This window comes from Choloepus didactylus, chromosome 12 (assembly GCF_015220235.1).
Source record: "Choloepus didactylus isolate mChoDid1 chromosome 12, mChoDid1.pri, whole genome shotgun sequence".
NCBI classification, from domain to species: Eukaryota; Metazoa; Chordata; class Mammalia; order Pilosa; family Megalonychidae; genus Choloepus; species Choloepus didactylus.
Genome location: NC_051318.1, coordinates 70,582,148 through 70,595,409, shown reverse-complemented (window position 1 = coordinate 70,595,409; position 13,262 = coordinate 70,582,148).

Genomic DNA, 13,262 nt, shown 5'->3' with positions numbered 1-13,262 from the left:
TATAGTCATATGTTAAAGGATTTTTAAAAAAGTAATGAAGTGAGAAATGGAAAGTATAAAAAAGACAGACATTTAACTTCTAGAGCTAAAATTAGAAAAATTCTAATAATCCATTGAATGATTTTAAAGGCAAGTTAGACACTGCATAAGAGAACAGCAAACTTGAAGACATCAAAAAAGAAGTTATTCTAATAGAATACATTGAGAAAAGGTATTTAAAAATGGATAAAGTCTCTGTAACCTATGGGAAAATGAGAAATAAATTAATACACACACGTACATGCATACACATACATACACACATATATATGTGTATATACATGTGTGTGTCTGTATATCTAAGAATCTCAACCAACTCCAAGCAGAATGAGCAAAAAGAAACACTTCATGGAATATCATAATGAAAATGCTGCAAACAAGTATAAAGATATAAATCTCAAAAGCAGCTAGAGATAAACACACATTGGGTATATGGGAGCAAAGGTAAGAATGGCCACAAGCTTCTCAGCAGAAAGATTTCTGCTGATAAGGGAATGAAATTTCAAGCCATGGTGGTGGGAGAGGGACCTGTCCACCTATAGTCCCATATTCAACAAAATTATCCTTCAAAACCAAAGGTGCTTTGCATGACTTCAATCTTTATAAATTTATTGAGACTTGTATGGCCTAACACATGGTCTATCCTGGAGAAGGAACCATGTGCACTTGGGAAAAATGTATATTCTGCTGTTGATGGATGGAGTGATTTATATATGTCTGTTAGGTTAAATTGTTTACAGTATTTTTAAGTCCTCTGTTTTTCTTGTTGAGTTTCTGCCTAGATGTTCTATCCATTACAGAAAGTGGTGTATTGAAGTCTACAATTATTATTGTGGAGCTATTTCTTCCTTCATTTTTTTCAATGTTTTCCTCATGTATTTGGAGGCTTTGTTATTAGATACATGTGTATTTATAATGGTTATACCTTCTTGGTGGTTTGACCCTTTTATTAATATATCATGTCCTTCTTTGTCTCTTCAACAGATTTTTAATTAAAGTCTATTTTATCCAATATTAGTATAGCCACCCCAGTGTGCTTTTGGTTACTGATTGTTTGGAATATTTTTTCCATCGTTTCACTTTCAACATATTTGTGTCTTTGGGTCTAAGGTGAGTCTCTTGTAAACAACATATTGTTGAATTTTGCCAATTGTTGCCTTTTGATTGGAGAGTTAATCCATTTACATTCAAAGTAATTACTGAGAAGGCAGGACTTACTTTAGCCATTTTGTCATTTTTGTTTTGTCTTATGACTTTTTTGCCCCTCATTTCCTCCATTGTTGCTTTCTCTTGTGTATACTTGGTCTTTGGTATTGAAGCAGTTTCATCCCCTCTAAATTCCTTGTCTGTACATTTTTTGAAGATATTTTCTTCATAGTTACCATGGGTCTTATTTATACCATCCTAAATGTATAACAATCTGGTTTAAATTTATACTAATTTAACTCCTATGGCATATACATTCTCTTCTCCTATACCCCTCTGTCCTCCCTTTTTATACTGCTCTTGTCACAAGTGAAATCTTTATATTTTATGTGTGCAATAACATAAAAATATTTATTTTAATGAATTTGTATTTTAAATAATGTAAGAAATTAAAAGTATATTAACATACCAAGATTACTGAAGTACTGACATTTGTATTAACCCATATTGTGGTTCTTTATTCCTTCATGTAGCTTTAAGTTACTCTCTAGTGTCCTATACTTTCACCCTGAAGTATACCTTTAGCATTTATTATAGGGCAGTTCTAGAGGTAATGAATTTCCTCAGCTATTTTATCTGTGAGTTTCTTGATTTATTCCTCATTTTTTAAGGTCAGTTTTTATGGTTATAGAATTCTTGGTTGGTAGTGTTCTCCTTTCAGCAATTTAAATATGTCTTCCCACTGCTTCCTGGTCTCCATGGTTCTGATGAGAAATCAGTACTTAATCTTATTGAGGACCTCTTGCATGTGATCTGTCACTTCTCCTACTGCTTTTAGGATTCTCTTTTTGTCTTTGGCCTTAAACAGTTTGCCTATAATGTGTCTTAGTGTGGATATCTCTAAGTTTGTCCTATTTGGAACTCTTTGGGATTCTTGGAGTGTGCTTTCATGTCTTTCATTGAATTTGGGAAGTAGTCAAGCCATTTTTATGTGAATATTCTTCCTGCCCCTTTCTCTTTCTCTTCTTTTTCTGGGACTCCCAAAATGCTTCATGTTGTTACAAAAATAATGTAGGCTCTTCTTAATTTCAGATTTCCTATTTTCAAGTTCACTGATTCTTTTTCTGCCTGTTCAAATCTGCTGTTGAACTACTTTAGTGCACATTTTTTCATTATTGTGCTTTTCATCTCCAGAATTTATTTTTCATTACTTATAGAAATTTCTAATTCCTCCTTTTGTCATGTATTATTTTCATGATTTCCTTTCATTCTATATCCTTGTTTTCTTTTAGATCATTAAACTTATTTAAGAGAGTGATTAAGAAACTTAACATATTTGATTAGTTATTCCAACATCTGCCATCTCAGATACAGTTTCTATATTTGTTATTCCTTTGAATGGACTATCTTTTCATATTTCTTTGTATGCTTTGACATTTTTTTGTTGAAGATTGGATATTTGAATATTTGACATGTTAACTCTAGAAGTCAGATTCTCTTCCTTCCCCATGGCTTTAGTGGCTTTGGCTCTGTGTTGAGGCTCTCCTTCAGTGTTTGGCCCAGTATATACTGGAGATATAGATTAACCTGTGATGTACATTTAGGTTCTTCTCAGTTCTTTCTGACCACACATCTTGCCCTGGGCATGCATGGTTGCTTTCAAGAATTTCCCCATATGTGCAACTATTTCCTTCCCCAACAGAAGAGTTTCTTTCCCCAGCTTCTACTTCCTGGGTTCAGGCAGGTGCTGTGCTCTTTGTCTCAATCACTGTCTCTCACCCCAGGTAGCTGTGTTCTTCTTGGCTCTGCTTCACCACTACACTCCATCCCACACTGTCTTTTCACCCCAGGTAAATTCCATGTTAGAAGACCCAAGCACACACCTTTCAGTCAGTCTCCCAAAGAGTGAGTTAGAGCCAACATACAAACACAAATGATATGCTCATTTAAGTGTGCTAATAACCCAGCACCAGGGACTCACACTGGAAATGTAAATGGCCACCAAACCAACCTGCAGCTGGCACCACAGACTACTGTGACAAGACAAGGGAGGGGATGGAGCCAAGACAAGTAAAAATGTCCCACAAATTTTATACCATACCAGTTTTAGATTTTCTTTTTCCTGATTCAGTATTAAGAGTTGTACTTTATCCTTGTTCATTTTCCAGATTTCTGGAAACTTCTACCCATTGCTATTTCTAATGGGGTCCATTGGCCAAGGGCTTCTTACTCTACCATATTGCTGATTTCACCTCCCAATTCTTTTTGAGTGATTAATTTTTTTATTTCATATTTTAAAACATATTCATTTAGACTGGAGGTAAGTAAACTTGATCTCTAAAGGTTAATATACTTAAGTATTTAGATTTATTGAGCCACATATGGCATCCATTAAATATTCTTCTATTTTTGAGTTGGGTATAAACTTTTAAGAATGTAAAAAGCAAAAGAAAAAGCTAACTCACTAGCCATACAAAACTTTTCAGATAGCTGGTTTAGAGTATTGGAAAGTTGTGAAGCATGCCTTCATTCAGTGATATATTTACTAATCCCTAGACTTTATCCACCAAATGTGCAAAGTTATTTTCACTGTCCAAACCTTTTAAATATGAAATTTTTAACATATTCCACAAAAAAAGTTGAGTAATTTTTTTCTCATGGAATTCTAAATATAGCACAAATAAATATAAATAGGATTCCATGGGCTAAGTCTTCTCTTCTGGTTAAATACTTTTACTAAAATAATATTATCTTGATTTGTTGTATGCCTTTGGTCATGTTCCAGTTCCCTTAATGGTTGCTTTTTATAATTTTAGCTTCAATTTTATCATTGCTTTTTTTGTAGAGGATTTGCCAAGTTTTCATTCAATTATTTGAGAAGTCCCTCCCTATACCTCTATGATTTTTTTTTTTATGTTAAATAGCCTGCATGGAAATTCCTTCCTGTTGTCATCCATGCCCATAATATATTTACCCCACTATCATGGTTTAGCTTCTCCTGAGTAGAAATTCTGAAATGGAGCTTCCTGCATAGGATGTTTATTAAGAATTGTACTTGGGATCAATATTGTGAGAGGAAGAGCATGAAAACAGGAATGAGCTGAAGAAGATGCTTGTAATATAGACTCAACTGACACAATAAAGAGCTCTGAAGAGAGAATTCCTTCAAAATTCAGAAGTGTCCTTTTTTCAGATAAGGATCCAGTTGAGTATGATGGCCAGTCCTTTTTATTGTTGTGGAATGTGGAGTATCCCAGGAAAATCCTTTAATTTTCCCTAGTGTCTCTGTGTATTAGAGGTAATCCTTGAAAGCACTGGCAGCTGAAAGTTGTATACAAACATTACTCTCAGGAGCTTCTGCATCAAATCCCTTATTGAATGGATATCTGGGTAACAGTGATGTTTCAAATTGTATGCCCCTCAGATCCACTTGTGTGGCAACAGTCTCTCTCACTGTCCCTATTGCAAAAGAGGAGCCCTACTTCTGATATCAGGATCAGTTTCTCCTGCTAGGATGGTGATTCCTCTAATTTTATGCTGGACCCTTGCCACAAGCAGCCCATGGTGCCCTGGTAGCAGATGCAACTTTTAATTTAATGGAAATCTTCCTGATCCCCTTTTAAACCTTTGTAACCAATACCTTTAATCATTTGTACCTCATGGCTGAGGAGATCTACAGCACAGTTTCTCCAAATGAGTCCCTTGTGTTGATGGTAAGTGAGTGACATGCTTCCAACACTTTTCACTTCCAGCTCTTGATTCCTGGATCCATGTGGTCTTACTGGAGAGCACTAATATATAAAGGTCTTTAAATCCTGGAAGATGGTGCCCTATTCTTGTGAAGTATAGCCTCAGACCAGCCATTAAGCTTGACTCAACCTGTCAATTCCATGGCCATGAGCTCACTCACACAACTCTTTTGTTATTAAATGGGTCCTCTTGCTTGACAGGATGTTATTTCAGGACCCATGCCAGTAGGATGAAGGTTCTGGCTGTGATCCTGAGGGAAGGAAAGGCAATACATACAGGAATATGTGTTTATTACTGTCAGAATAAATTGTGGAATCTTCCAGAATCAAAGGGGTTCAATGTAGCAAACTTGCATCCAATTTTGTCTGCTCCAGGAAAGGTGCCATATCAGGAACCCAGTGTTAGTCTCTGTTATTGGTAAGTTGAAATTCAGTAGTGGCACTAGATCGATCAGACTGTGAGGTAGAAGCCTATTCCCTTGCGCCCAAGCAGAGCCTTCATCCCTGCCACCATTGCTAATTTGCTGATGTGTCCACCCTGCCAGAACTGAGTAACTGATGGCTGGCTGACTTATGTACTTATTTGATTGTTTAATATCCGTATTATTTCCTTTTGCTACTGTAACAAATTATGACAAACTTATTGGCTTAACACAATGCACATTTATTCTCTTATATTTCAAGGTGTTTGCAGGCCTGGTTCCCTCTGGAGACTCAAGGGGAGAAGCATTTCCTTACCTTTGTCAGCTTTGATGTCCAGCTATCTTTTGTAACTTGTGGCCCCTTTCTTCATCTTCAAAATCATTCATTTCAATCTCTGCTTCTGTCATCACATCCATCACCTTCTCTGACTCTGACTCCTCCCTTGTCCCTCTTATCAGTACCTTTTATGACTTCACTTTGCCCAGAGAGATTATCGATAATATTCCCATATCAAGATCCTTAATTTAATCGAATTTGCAAAATCTTTTTGTGAAATAAAGTAACATTCACAGTTTCAGAAGATTAGGACATGGACATAATCTGGGGTCATTATTCAGCCTATTACAGTAACATTTTCAAAAATGTTCCCCTCTGGTGATCATTAACATCCTACACAAAATATTTTCACATTTCTGCCTACTATATATGTCTATCAATTCCTACTTTTCCTACTATTTTAATAATGTTCACTGAGGAAGTCTCTTATTTTCATCAAGTATTAACCAATTAATTAAATAATTTAGGTCCCAAAATAATTCATATTGAACATTCAATGGCATATAATTTTTAAAGCTGTTTAAAGTTTGCAATAAAATACTGTGTTTTGGTACTTCTAATTAATCTCTAGATTGTGTATTTCTTATTTATATATTAGAGATACAGGTTATCAATAAACAGAAGATGAATTTATTATTTATATATTGTGAAGCATTTTTAAAAACTAATTATATATGATTGAGTTAATTTGATTTGCACAAACTCATAATCATTAGTTGATAAAATTCTTTTTAAAATCATAATTTTATTTGTAATAATAGACAGCCAAACATATTTAATTCTTTCAAGTCTTTACAATTCCTGATAATTCATAGATATTTTCATAAAGTAGAGGTATAATTTCGTTACCTTTATACAACTGAGTTATATAGAACTGAGGTAACAATATTCACTAAACATTTTCTTTGTTGCACACATTAGTGTTTTGGGATATTTAACTTTGTGATAGTCAAGCCTATACAATTACCATTCAAATTATATTTTCAATCAGGAGCACACTCCCACTATATCTTCATTATAATTAATAAGTGAAAATATTAATATTAAAAGGTTTTTAAAAAATTCCTCATTTCTAATATCTGTGTTAGCTGTGGTGTCATAATTACACTAATCATGAAGAGAATTAACATTGGCTTCTTTATATTCATTCATTTGTAAGATCCTTCATCCAAATGGAGATTTTTTCCCTATAATTATAACTAACTTAATTCATATGTATATTTATTATTCGCTGGATTATTTTAAAGTGTATTGATTTTTTATCCCTATACAAATTTCTATGTAATAATTAATCAGTCCCCCAGTTTTCATAACAACATAACATAATATAATAAAATAACACAGCATAATGTAAAATTTTGTTTCTATAATAATCTTGTAATTATGTTAAATGACAAAGCTCAAAAAGAATTGAATTATATCACTTTACATATATTTTTCCTTTGGGTAGTATTTACTTAGAGGTGTCCAAATAGAAATACTAATATGTAAATAATAATAATCATATATAGTAATTTTATTAAAATGCTTATGTATAATTGCCAACATGAACTAAAATCTGAGATGAACTTTAATTTAGATATACATAGATGTTTAAAATTCCACCTGACAATTGTGGAAAATATTTGATTTTGTGGGTTAAAATCTGTCAAAGAAAAATAAATAAATAACTTTTCTCCCAGTATAAAACTAAAGGGGAAAGAAAATTACCCCAGAACGAATAAAAGCAGGAAAAATATTAAAGGATTAATATGAAGGATCAACATTACCTATCATTTCTTACAATTTCCCTGGAATACAATAAACTCTCCTTTCTTAGGAAAAATAAACATAACAACAGATAAAAGTTTTTAATTTGTTATTTCAGTGTTTGTTCATTATTGAGGCTCTCTAGAATACCCTAAAATTCTGGTTATTATGGTCATTTTTCTTTTATGTATCTAATAATTGCTGCATGAAATCATTCACATTAAGATATCATCAAATTTTGACATTAAAAATTGGGGGATTAAATGCTACTTCTACCATTTTTTATCTGTATCAGAAAGTAGATAGACAATTTCAATAAGTGCTGGGTCTAGGACCCAGAAATTCACACTGAAATATCCCCTTTGGGAATCTTAACACACTGAAGTTTGAGAATAGCCATAATCAGATTTTTACTTCTGATAATTCCCCATTATGCCTTGAAGCTATGTTCCATTATATATATGTAAATACATTTAGGAACAGAAACAATAGTCATTTTATTTTGCATGGAGGTAAACTTTAAATTGGGAAGAAAACAGGAACCTGGGTTATATAATTTTGTACCTCACCAAAAAACCCCACAGATCTTTCTTTACAATTCCCTGAAGGTAGTTTTTCTCTGGGGTCATTCCGCACCTGCTTTTTTAACAGGTCTTCCTATTCACAAAACACACACACATTGAATTTTTGTAAAGACTCCTCTCTACAAAGGGAGTGTCTTTATTTTTCTTTCAAAGTCAGCACTAAAATCTCGTCAGGTGTTTATGCAATACATTGAGGATTTCTTCCCCTTGATAGAAGTAGAAAAAAATGTACGTAAATAATTAAAAATCACTGAATCAATATTATATAATGTGAAATGCAGAGTTTTCTTTTTTAATCCCTAAGACTCATTATGTGGAAAATAAAATTGGCTTATGCTAGTGACTTGATATTAATTTCTGTATTCCCTCTCTTTAAATGATGAACTCTTTTGCTGAGTGTAATGAACCCAGCTGCCTCTGTTCTGATTTTTTGCATTTTCACATTCTATTTCACTTAACCCTCTCAAAAGCTGTGTGAATTAAGCAGTAGTGTAAACCCCAATTTAGCACTTAAAACAAGAAAGGACTGACAATGGGATGAGGATTAGTCAGGTAATTTTAACTGCAACTATGCAATGATGTTGAGTGCTGAAGGAAAGATTGGATCCCAAGATTTACTAACATCACTGCCTGTAACCTTAATCATTTTGCACTGTCCTTTAGCAAATCATGTGAACTCTCAAACTTTTAGAGGTTGTGCCGATATTTATAAGAATTATTGAGACTATGGCTGAAAAGCTCTTAGAGTGCCTGAAATGTAGAAAATTTTGGAAAATTAGTCAAAATTATTAGTATGGCTTATCTCCTGGGAAAGGTTTATGGTGCAAATTTAGAAAGATCAGTGTGACCTATGCAGACCATTGTGATATTACAAAGGAAAATCATCCTGAAGAAAAGAAAAGTATAAATTTATAGAATACAATTATTTATTGTACCACTGAAAGCCATTGGAATTTGTGAAAGTGACAATAGTTTGGACTACAGTTTCATTTTACAGTGTTTGTCTCTGCTCATATTTTTACCAATGGGTGTTTTAGTATTTTTTAAAAGTAAAATTAGACAATATCTATGTAGTAAGAAGATGCATAATAAATTGAATATTTGTATATTTGTATCATTTCATTACATAGCAGGCATTGTAAGCATTTAGGATAACACTGTTTGCACATGTTGAGGCTTTTGGGAAAAAAAATTAACAGAGCAATAGAACAAAAGACATGAAGGCACCATCTATGGAAACAGGGAAACACACCATAAGCATATAGAAAAAAAATAACTTTTACCTTTATTTTCTATTAAATTAAATAATATGTGTAAATGAAAGTTATCATGTGATAATGGTGTGAAAAACAGATACATTAATGACACAACAGATGAAGGTATTCATTTTGAAAGTTTTCTGGAGAATAATTAAGTAATAAATACAAGAAATATTATACTCTTTAGATTTCTGCTTCTAAGATATCCTCTTCTAAAAAGGATGAACTGTATATAAAAAGAGCTAAGAGATATGCACTGTGGCATTTGTGGAGACCCAGGGCCTGGGCTCCCCCTCCATATTGAGAGAAGTTGCTGCACATAGCTGCCTGCATGACTGGGACAGAAGCTGAAAGTCAGCAGACCTGCTCAAGGAGCAAAGGATGTATGGATGGTATTCTAAACCACTTATTTTGTAAAGCATTGAAACTCCCCTCCCCTGATCACTGTTGATGACAAATCTCCAGACCCCTGTGCAATGAGACTCTGCTGAAACTCTGTTCTCATGCCCTATGGAATGTCTCTGTACTAAACCCTTATAAGCTGCCCATTGCACCTCTGCTTTTGTGGAGGCTGACTTCCTGAATGGCCACCACCAGGAAAAATCTTCTCCTGTTCATAAGTCCTAATAAACCTCACATCTGACTCTGTGCCTAGCATGTTTTTTGGTCTTGGGACTGTGCCAACCCTATGTTTTCAAGAGCTGGGTTGGAAGAGCATTATTATAATTAAAAAAATCACCAACAGCAAAGAACTTAATAGTACTGTAATGTGTATATCTATAATATTTGTATATCTGCTGAACAATTTTCAAGCTTTTGTGATTTAATCTTTAAACCAATTTATTTTATATATTTATATATATATAGAGAGATAAATAGATAGATAGTATGATGTTCATTAATTTATTAGGAAACTGAGATCCAGAGAAATGTTTCCCAAGTAATAAAATTAATAGAACCTAAATTCAAATTGAAAATTCAAACTGAAATCTTCAGAAAGTATACTTTTCCATTCTACAAAATCTAGAAAACAAAACAAATTCCAATGTAGTAAATAAAGAAAAATTAATATTGTGTTATAGTTATTTAAAATATTTTTTAAATAAGTAAAATATTATAGATCCACTAGAAGAATTCTTATTATATCTCTAGGGAATATCATTTCTGTTTGCTGAGTTTATTTTTATAGTTTAAGTTTACATGTTAGTCTCCAAAAACATATGCATGTGTTTATTCATAAATCAATTGTCTCTGCAGTGAATTTATGCAATATTTAATTTCTGCATATAGATGGCTTTTGCATTTCTTTTATGTTATTTTCCTAGCATATGCTTGGTCCAGTTTAAAAGGAAATATATTTGGTTTAATCTTTTATTCTAAGATTTGAGTGTGTGCATGCCTTAATATTTTAGATTCAAATCCTTTGGCTGTAGTATATGATGAAATTATTTCTCCTCATTTGTAAATTGTTTTTTATTTGCTTTAGAGACGTCTTTTTGGGGGATAACAAGATTTTTTTTATGTGATCAACATTGTGTTTTGCTTTATGTCATGTTCTTTTTGTAGTTTTTTTTTTGTTTTTTTTTTAAACCTAATAAGGCTCTGCTGCCAAGAGTGGAGTTAACTGCCCACAGATTCATGGGACATTATCAATAACTGTCCCAGAAGTGCCTGCCTTTCACTCCCTTCTTATTATTTTCTCTTATTTTCTTTGTCCACAGTGTTCCACTCCCATAATCAAATCTTTCAAGTTGTTTGTTTATTTATGCATCATTATAAATATATATCATTGCTTTGTGTCCATGTATTTTTAATTTACAGAAACATCATTTTATCACAGACTGCCTTCTCTTCCTTTGCTTTAGTTCATGCAGTTCACTTTTTAAGATTCATCCATAATGTCTTGACTCATTTTTTAACTATTTCACAATACAACTAGGTAAGCATCTACTCTAATTTATCTAGCCATTCTAGTAGTTACTACTTTTCTATGCAACAAACAATGTTGCAATACAATGTCTTCTTTGATATTTAATTATAGAGTCCTGCTAACTTCGCTGAGATAAACCCGTGAGTTCAATTGCTTTAGTGCTTGTGGCAAACCTTCCTGACGGAGTATTGAGATGGTGTCTCTAGCCACAGATTCTGTCATTCATAATATCCAGAAGCACAAGGCTTGGACCTTAGTACCTGGTTAAGCCAGGGAAAATGCAGAGGCTCTCCAAACAAATAATGTTCTGTAGTGGCATAGATGTAGATGCAGGTATGTTACAATACATCACTGAGAACCACTGGCCCTGAAATGGAACTCTTGATTATGCCAGATAAACAATGGGCAGATGGTACTTCTCTAATCAAGCAAGAGAAAAGCCATGTAGCCCAAAGTTTGATGAGCCTCACTATCAGAACCCAGGACTACTCCGGAGTAGAAAGGCAATTGGCAACCACACAAATGAGCTATTCTTGTTTCCATGAAATTCACCAAATAATTGCTGTCCAAGTAGTCTTGCTGTGTGTGTGTTGTCAGGTCATTTGCCCATGTTTGCTCAATAATCAATGAATAACATCCTACTTTATTCTTTTAATGATTTTCATTTTAAGGTTGTGGCACTATCTCTTGATTATTAGTTGTCATTATTTCCTCTTTTTTTTCCTTACCTATTTTAGCAACTGTATTGGGAAACTATATCTTTGTATTATGGGTGAGGTGCATGAAGTGTCAAGTTCTAGTTTTTCCTTTCTTTTATTATTTTTATGTAAATCTGACTCTCTAGATATCACTATGTAAATTGTTTATTGTGCTTATACTTCTTTTGATTTCAGGCACCTTCATTTATACCATTTCAGTTTAGTTTAGCTTTCATTTTAACAGCATTATTGAGGTATAAATGACATAATGAATTTCACAAATTTAAAATGTACATTTTGATAGGTTTTGACACCAAGGACATGTCTTAATAAATAGGGGTGGAATGGATGAATTATTTGGTGGAATTAAAGGGTATGTTGATATATCCTATATGTACGCATCTGTAAAATTGTCTTCATAACCAAGCTAAGTGGATATGTCTATCACCCCCTTGCAAATTTCTTCACGCCATTTTGTAATTCTTCCCTTCCACACATCACCACTAACTCCTCCATCATCAAGCAACTGCTGATTTGCTTTGGATTATTACAGATCATTTTGCTATAAATAGAATTTGATAAGCCTGAACTCAGACTGAATGTACTTATTTATTTGTCATCTTCTTTGACTCAGCATAGTCATGTTGGAATTCTCTCATGCTTTCTCATTTAACAATAGTTCATTTTCATTGCTGAATTGCATTCTATTGTTTAATTGAACCACAAGGTTTATCCATTCACCTGTTGATGGGCTATAAGTTGTTTCCAATTTTCAGCTATTAGAAATAAAACGACTAAGAACTTTCATATGCAAGTCTGTTTAAAGACATATGCTCTCATTTCTGTTGAGTAAGTAGCAGGGTATGGAATGGGTGAATATTATGATGGAATTAAAATTGCATGTTTATGTAAAATCAACACCCCTTTTCAATATGAACAAGTTAAACTAGTCATGGCCCAAATATCCCTGAAGATTGAGACAGTGAGAGAGAGGAGTAACAACAGACAAGATAGGATTTAACAAAGGATTATGACTACTGAATCATTATATAGTTTTTTTAGTCTTTATTGTATTAGAACAGCTAGAAGGAAATAACTGAAATTGTGGAAATGTAGCCAGTGATGGTTAGGTTCATGTGTCAACCTGGCCAGGTGATAGTGTCCAGGCGTCTGGTCAAGCAAGCACTGGCCTAACCACTACTGCAAGGACATTTGTGGCTGGCTAAAAAACCAGAAAGCTGGTATATTAAATCATCAGTCAATTGGCTGCAGCTGTGACTTATTACATCAATGAAGTGTTCTGCACTGAGAGACTGCAATCAGCTGGATTTAATCCAATCAGTTGAAGA